The 7,699-nt window shown below is 42.9% G+C and overlaps 1 protein-coding gene and 1 long non-coding RNA gene across 2 annotated transcripts in view; one reads left to right on the forward strand and one right to left on the reverse strand.

The window, feature by feature from the left end:
* Nucleotides 1-6,954, reverse strand: part of LOC310702990 — a 98,305-nt gene extending 91,351 nt beyond the window's left edge. The window contains exon 1 of the long non-coding RNA XR_014523870.1: nt 6,908-6,954. This is a non-coding gene — a long non-coding RNA (uncharacterized lncRNA). The remainder of the gene's footprint in view (nt 1-6,907) is intronic.
* Nucleotides 1-7,699, forward strand: part of LOC310702742 (uncharacterized protein) — a 601,527-nt gene that overhangs the window by 296,811 nt on the left and 297,017 nt on the right. The window lies entirely within an intron of this gene.

The following is a 7,699-nucleotide window of genomic DNA, read 5'->3' on the forward strand; positions in this document are numbered from 1 at the left end:
ATATGCTTGGCCTGCCTGATCACACATTTGTTACAGGGCGAAAAGTCAGGAATTGTATCAAAAGAAAGATATGAGTCGTTCAAGGCTAGCCTGTCATAAGGTTCCCCTCAGGAATATCAGTGCTTTCAAATGAAAAATCATTCAGAATTTATGAGGCAAAAAGGTAACAACAACAATTGCTCAGTGCTCTGGAAATGAAGACTTGACTTTGAATGGCCAACTGGGGTGCCAACTTGAATAAAATATTGTGGGGGGCGGGGAGGGCACAGGTAAGCCCCGCCATGCATAATCGATCACAAGACATGGCATATGCACACTATTTGATTGACAGTGTCCATCAACTGGGGGGCGGGGCTTCAAATATTTTATTGGAGTGGGTGAAGGGACCTTGACACTTTAGGCTCCTATTACGGGAAAATTTGGATCAGGAATGAAATGTGGTAGTTTTTAGGTATTATAAATATCACAGTCTGGAAAGAAGATGCCACATGAAAATATGAATTTACACAACAAGGGATGTGTGCAGGGGGGTGTCAAGTTAACTGTGCAGCATACCTGTGTATGTTACTTGATCCCCCCCCCACATCATATGTTGAAAGAATGCATGGGGGTGTCACTGGGTTTGTATTTTTATTTATTTCTGCAAATTTATATATTGATTAATCATAAAGATAATATCAAAATGATGAACCCACCCCATTTTTGGCAAGGTGGAATGTACACTACAACACCCTCATACAAAGAATGAAAGAAAGCAGTTCGAAAGCATACCAGTGCAAGTAGATAAATAGGTACCACTGCGGCGGGAAGGTTAACAGTGTTTCCGTGCACTCTGGTTTCCGTCATGGTGTCCCATTGTGCCAGAAACTGTTAAGTCATGCTGGCCACCTGACCCGGAAAGTTGTCTGTGGACAAACGCCGGCTCCCTTGGCCTGAAAGCCGAGATGAGCACTGCACCCCATAGTTGCCTTTGACTAGACTTAACCATCCAGGGTCCTTTACTTTTACCTTTTTACCATACAAAGAACATTTGAAGTGGGGGCATGTTTTGAAGTCCCAATCCCTTTCAGTGGCAGAATATCTGCTTTGCATGCAGGTATCAGGTTCAATACTTGGTTTCTCCAGGCAGGGCTGGGAATGTTCCCTGTCTGAAGCACAGGAAAGCTGCTGCCAATCAATGTAGGCAGTGCTAAGGCAGATAGGCCAATGGTTGACTTGGTATAAGGCAACCTCCCATGTTCCTCCTCCTCCTCCTCTTCCTCCTCCTTTTATTTATACCCCACCCATCTGGCTGGGTTTCCCCAGCCACTCTGGGCAGCTCCCAACAGAATTAAAAGCACAATAAAAGATCAAACATTAAAAGCTTCCCTAAACAGGGCTGCCTTCAGATGTCTTCTAAAAGTCAGATAGTTGTTTATTTCCTTGACATCTGATGGGAAGGCATTCCACAGGGTGGTTGCCACTACTGAGAAGGCCCTCTGCCTGGTTCCCTGTAGCCTCACATCTCACAGTGAGGGAACCGCCAGAAGGCCTTGGAGCTGGATCTCAGTGAACAATGGGGGTTGAGATGCTCCTTCAGGTACACTGGGCCGCGGCAGTTTAGGTCTTTAAAGTCAGCATCAACACTTTGAATTGTGCTCAGAAACATACTGGGAGACAACGTAGGTCTTTCAGGACTGGTGTTATATGGTCTCGGCGGCCACTCCCGGTCACCAGTCTAGCCACCGCAAGTCCTAGTACACTGCACCACTGGCTGCAACTGACAATTGCCTTGCAAAGGCAAACATTACAGCAATGTTCTGGTCTTATAGCTGTAGATTCCTTTTCGCCACAAGGACTTCCAACTGAGTTTCTCACCCCGCGGCCAAATGGGAGGAGTGTTCCAAGTTCAAGGCCACCCATAAAGTCTTGTCTCATTATGGCGTGTGAAGATATTTCTTCATTTGACGATAAAACCGGAGGGTAATGGAAATGCATTTTTGCCTGTGTGTTTAAAATTGGAAAGATTAAAAAGTCCAGCTTCGTGAGAGATATACACATATACCCTTGTCTATACAGAATTAATTTAAAAAGTTGCTGCCAACATTCTTGCCATTCCTTTCTTTTTCATATTCCCCTGATAGTTCAACACTAAGAGCTGAAATGAAGTGTATTCTGTTCCCCTTACATTAGGTAAGTAAAGACAGGAAAAGGAAAAGAAGTCATCTGGCTGAATAATAATAATAATAATAATAATAATAATAATAATAATAATAATAATTTATTTCTCCAACTATTCTGGGCGGCTTCCAGCAAAATATTAAAATACAATAATGATCTTGAACTAGATGGACCTTTGGTCTGATCCATCACAGATTTTGGAAGAAGCAATAGAAAATGGCAGGTAATTATGGTAATTATGACAGGCTGGCGCAGATCTCAGATTGCTGGGATCTGTTGAGAACTAGCTTCAACAAACCAAACTGCTCTTGCATAAAACTCAACTGAGGTTCCTCGTCAGGAAACTTCTCCTGGAGAAGTACTTCCATGAAAATTCATTCACAAGCTAAGAACTAAAAGCTAACAAAGTGCAAAGTACAAAAGCTCATGCTAGTCTAGGCTGCATCAACAGAAGTCTAGTGTCCAGATCAAGGGAAGTAACAGTACCACTCTATTCTGCCTTGGTCTGACCACACCTGGAGTACTGTGTCCAATTCTGGGCACCACAATTTAAGAAGGATGTTGTGGAACATGTGCAGAGGAAGGCAACCAAGACGAGCAAGGGTCTGGAAACTAAGCCTTATGAGGAGCACTTGAAGGAGCTGGGTATGTTTAGCTTGGAGGAGAGGAGACTGAGAGGAGGGAGATATGATAGCCATCTTCAGATATCTTAAGGGCTATCACATGGAAGAGGGAGCATGCTTCTTTTCTCCTGCTCTTCAGGGTAGGACTCGAGGCAATGGCTTCAAGAAAGGAGATTCCAACTAAACATTTGGAAATGCTTACTGACAGCCAGAGCTGTTTGGCAGTGGATCAGACTCCCACGAGAGGTGGTGGACTCTCCTTCCTTGGAGGTTTTTAAGCAGAGGTTGGATAGCCGTCTTTCTTTGATGCTTTAGCTGAGACTCCTGCATTGCAGGGGTTGGACTAGATGACTCCCAGGGTCCCTTCCAACTCTGATTCTAACTCCTTTCTGAAAGGTTGGGCTGCATTGCGTGCTCTACCTTAGACCCTTTTGGATGGCACCTGCAGTGTGATCTCAGACTGGGTTGAAAATCTTGTCACAATATTTATTTCAGTTAGTGAAATTGTGCCCACTGTGACGGGGTTCTTGAACAGGACATATTTAGTGTAGGGACCTCTGTTGGGACACCTCTTTCAATATGAACCTACCTGGACCCTGAGATCATCTTCTGAGGCCCCCGCAAGAAGTCTGGAGGGTGGCAACAGGAGAAGGGGCCTTTTCTGCAGGGGCTCCCCATCCATGGAATGCTCTCCCCAGGGAGATTCGGCTGGCACCTTTTAGGCTGACACATGAGCGAGATGAATAAACACCCAGCAATAAAAGATAACGGGAGAGGATTTACCCCAGCAAATTATTTGTCAAAATTACAAATACCTAAATACAGACGGTCATTTACCCTCGCTAGATTCAACGTGCTGCCATCTGCCTTACTGCAGTGCAGATTCGAGGGTAAGCCATACGCGGAACGAGTCTGCCCCTGGGGCTTGATGGAGGTAGAAACTGTCTCTCATGCCTTGTTACGCTGCCGTTTCTACAGGGGTATAGGCTCAGTATTTATTACCCCTGATATGCAAAAATCTCCAAATGAATCCAAACTTCAATGTCTAAAATTCCTGGTAGAGGACAGGGATCCTGAGATCACGTTAAGGGTAGCCAATTCTGTGCAATTGCCATAAAAACTTAGGGAACAAGCTGTGCTATCATAATGATTAAGGCCTTAAATGATAATTTTAGGTTATATGTTAGTGACTAAGTTTTAATTTATATATTTTTTAACTGTTGCTATATCTGTATTGTCGCTGTTATACCTAATTGCAAATTCAAATGTATCCCTATCATGTTTTATAACTTCCTTGATATTGTATGTGGGCTGGAACTGGTCTGTGACCAAAATAATAAAATTCAATTCACTTTTAGGCACCAAGCGAAAATGTTCCTCTTTAACCAGGCTCTTGGCTTATTGACATCCAATGCCCTTTTAAACTGTGTTGTGGAAGGGGGGGATTATTGGGTTGTATTTTCTGGTTTTTATATTTTGAATTTTAGTGGTGAACTGCCCTGAGATCATAGAATCATAGAATCTTAGAGGTGGTAGGGACCCAAGGGTCATCTAGTCCAACCCCCATGCAGTAAACGGGTATAGGGTGGTATACAAATTTAATAAAATAAATGAATAAAATAAATGTGGCAGATAACTGGTCCTGGGCATCTGTGTCATTGACAAGCTTTCCTCAGTGGACAAGGGACCACTGAGGGAAGCTTGTCAATAACCCTCCAAAACCTAGAGCCAAGCCTGAATTAATATGCCTGATATATGATCCCCAGTAATTTATTATTATCCCAGTGTTGTCAAGAACAGGGGAGTAAACCTGCCACTTTTTGCAGGGAACAAACCCAGCCAAAAAGGAATGGATATCTATGGGTTAGTCTCAAACCTTGGCTGATCTTCAAATTCAGCAGAAACCATGTCTTATCACTGAAATGTACTGTTTTGTAATACTTTCTGCTGACCTGCTACAGCCATGCCACACACATAGCAGTGTAAGAAAGAACAGCAGAAAGAATGTGGGCAGTAAAGATATGTGGGTAAACGATAAGTGCATAATAACAAGTTTGATTTAGAAAGCATGTCATGGTGAGCAGAGGCAAGTGGGCCTATTGAACAACTTATGGGGGTCATACTCATGTCTATGGAGCAAAATGGCAGGCATTATTTTCATACTGGAGCTAGCTAGCTCCTCCTTGATCTCCAGCTAATGGATTTCTGGTGTGAGGAAATAAACTAGTTTAGAAGATGAATGCGAAGTTCTCTTCTATCAATAGCTTCCAGGGTATTAAGGTTACACATCATGAATCCAGCCTGCAGACAGCCTACTTAAAATATTCAATAAGGTATCTGAGGATGCTACCGGTAGATCAGATACACAGCCGTGTTCTGACTCCTTCAGATTCTGGTCACATCATTCAGGGTACTGGGGCTGAGGGGAACTGGCCACTGACTGCTAGTTGCTAGGACTGCATGTGGAGAGAGGGATGCTGCACTCGGGTCAAGTATTATTTTATTATTATTATTATTATTACCTAGTCGGGCACAGTGAGAATAGGCTGCTGGATGGGCCATTGGCCTGCCCCAACATGGCGGTTCTTATGTCCTCAATGCAATGCAGAATATTCAGAGGAAATTCTGCAAAGTGGCCTTTTTAGAAGGGTTCCAAAAAGAGAAATCTCAGAAATGTTCTTAGAAAAACCCATTCTGAGAAATGTTGGGCCCCAAATCAGCAGAGGACTCTTGAGTTGTAAACGTCTGGAAGGAAGAATCCCTTCTATCTCTGAAATCATCAGCCTGATGATTATTGGCTTGTGGAAACACAGAGGTGAGCTTTTTCGCTGATGGCACCAGTGTTATGCAGAGGCCCTGTTCCTATTGGCATCCTACTGGCTCCTGAAGTCATACTTGTTTAGTGTAGAATTCCCCTGAACTGATCTTATTGTTTTAACTCTTTTTCAACTGTTTTTAATTGCCATTCTTTTTACTGGTTTGTTTTAGTACATATTTATAAATGGAAATGATGTTTGAATGCCCCAATGAAATTGTTACTGTGTATTTTAATTATGTATGGCATTTATAATTGATTTTAATAGCTGTAAATTGCTTTGAAGATGTGCTGTTTTGGCACATAAGTGGTATATAAATTAATAAATGATTTTAAAAAGGACATGGATGTTACTGTTTATCATGCAAGTAAACTCTTGGCCCAAATTAGCTGCTTCTGAAAAGAAACACCTTTTTGGTTATAGAAACTGGATTCTGCACACTATTGACCCACCAGCTTTTTACATCTTTTCAGCGTGTGAATTCTCTTGGCCACCTCACGGTACCTCTGGTCACCTCCAAACAGCTCCTTCTTTTAATTCACATTTCTCCCATCTACATTTCTGGCCGAGCTACAGTGAAATATTCTGTAGCTTTTATGAATTTAAGGAATGCAGTGGTGAACCACAGGATTCCCCCACCTACAGCTCCCCCTTTCAGCTGCCAACTGCTTGTCAGATTTTAATTAATGAGAAAGTCACTAGTAGTTATTCGTTTTTGGTTCTTTCTGTTTCCCTCTGGAGAATTCTTAAATGGAATTCAGAACGTTTTAATGTATACTCCTTTCTGAAAACGTTCTTCCCTCTCAGCAGTCACTGAGAAATGCTATTAGTTATGTTTTCATGCATTCAAAGCTCAGTCACTGGGAGGTAGTGTTAACCAATTAAGAAAAGCCAAGTGAGACAACTTCCCTCTACCTCCGACAGTGCAAACAACAGAGAATGGCTCTGTTCATGGGCTACAAAAATTATGACTTCACCACTTACGGGGTATTATACAGAACCAGACTCTCCACCCATCATTTTGGTACTTCAAAGATAGAAAAGAAAGAAAGAAAGAAAAAAGCAGGATGCTATGCTAGTCATTAGGTTCTGTTAATGAACTAGAGAAATTCTGACTGTACACCATTTATGGGTATGCGGAGTCAGTCTCTCCAACCATCACTTTTGCACTTCAGACACAAAAAATATAAATAAATTCAGGGTGCTATGTTGGTTCCAGTAGAAGGCATCCAGACAGAGAGAGTTGAATAATACCTTTATTAAAATCAGAGAGAGATAGTCACAAACATTTGTGAAGTACAGTGGTACCTCGGGTTAAGAACTTAATTCATTCTGGAGGTCTGTTCTTAACCTGAAACTGTTCTTAACCTGAGGTACCACTTTAGCTAATGGGGTCTCCTGCTGCCGCTGCGCCGCCAGCGCAATTTCTGTTCTCATCCTGAGGTAAAGTTCTTAACGTGAGGTACTATTTCTGGGTTAGTGGAGTCTGTAACCTGAAGCGTCTGTAACCTGAAGCATCTGTAACCCAAGATACTACTGTACAAGCAAAAGAAAGTGCTTATTGACACAACATGTAGTCAAAACTATGGAATTTACTGCTGCTAACATAATTGTCACCAACTTGAAGGGTGTATGGGGTGTTAGGGGATGGGTAGTTACCTCGGGTGGGAGACATATCATGCTCCCACATATCATGAGGTAGTTTGTCCACCTTTGGTCCTCACCTTGCACTCAGCTCTCTCCTGTGGCTCCTAGAAGCTGCCAGCAGGCGACAGTGGCCACACCCCAGGGAACAACTTCAACTGGCCAGCTAAACCAAGTGAGGGTAGTTGATGGGTCTCAAACCCTCAGTGAGTTAGGGACTTGTGAAGACAAGCTCTGGCAGATTGAGTGGATGAGACTGATACTGAGTCCAGAGTCAAGAATGTGGTTTCTGCATGTGCTGTAGAGGAAAGTGAAAGGCAGATGGGGCAGAAGGTAGCCCAACTAGGAGAAGCAAAACTCTGATCCTAAACCTCTGCCGCCTTGTGGGGTATCTTCAGGAGAAGAAAAGGCTAAGGAGTAAACCCTACGCAAATCCAGCATGGAGTCCCTAAGATG

The sequence above is a fragment of the Podarcis liolepis genome (assembly GCF_965112155.1).
Source record: "Podarcis liolepis genome assembly, chromosome: 3".
NCBI lineage: Eukaryota > Metazoa > Chordata > Lepidosauria > Squamata > Lacertidae > Podarcis > Podarcis liolepis.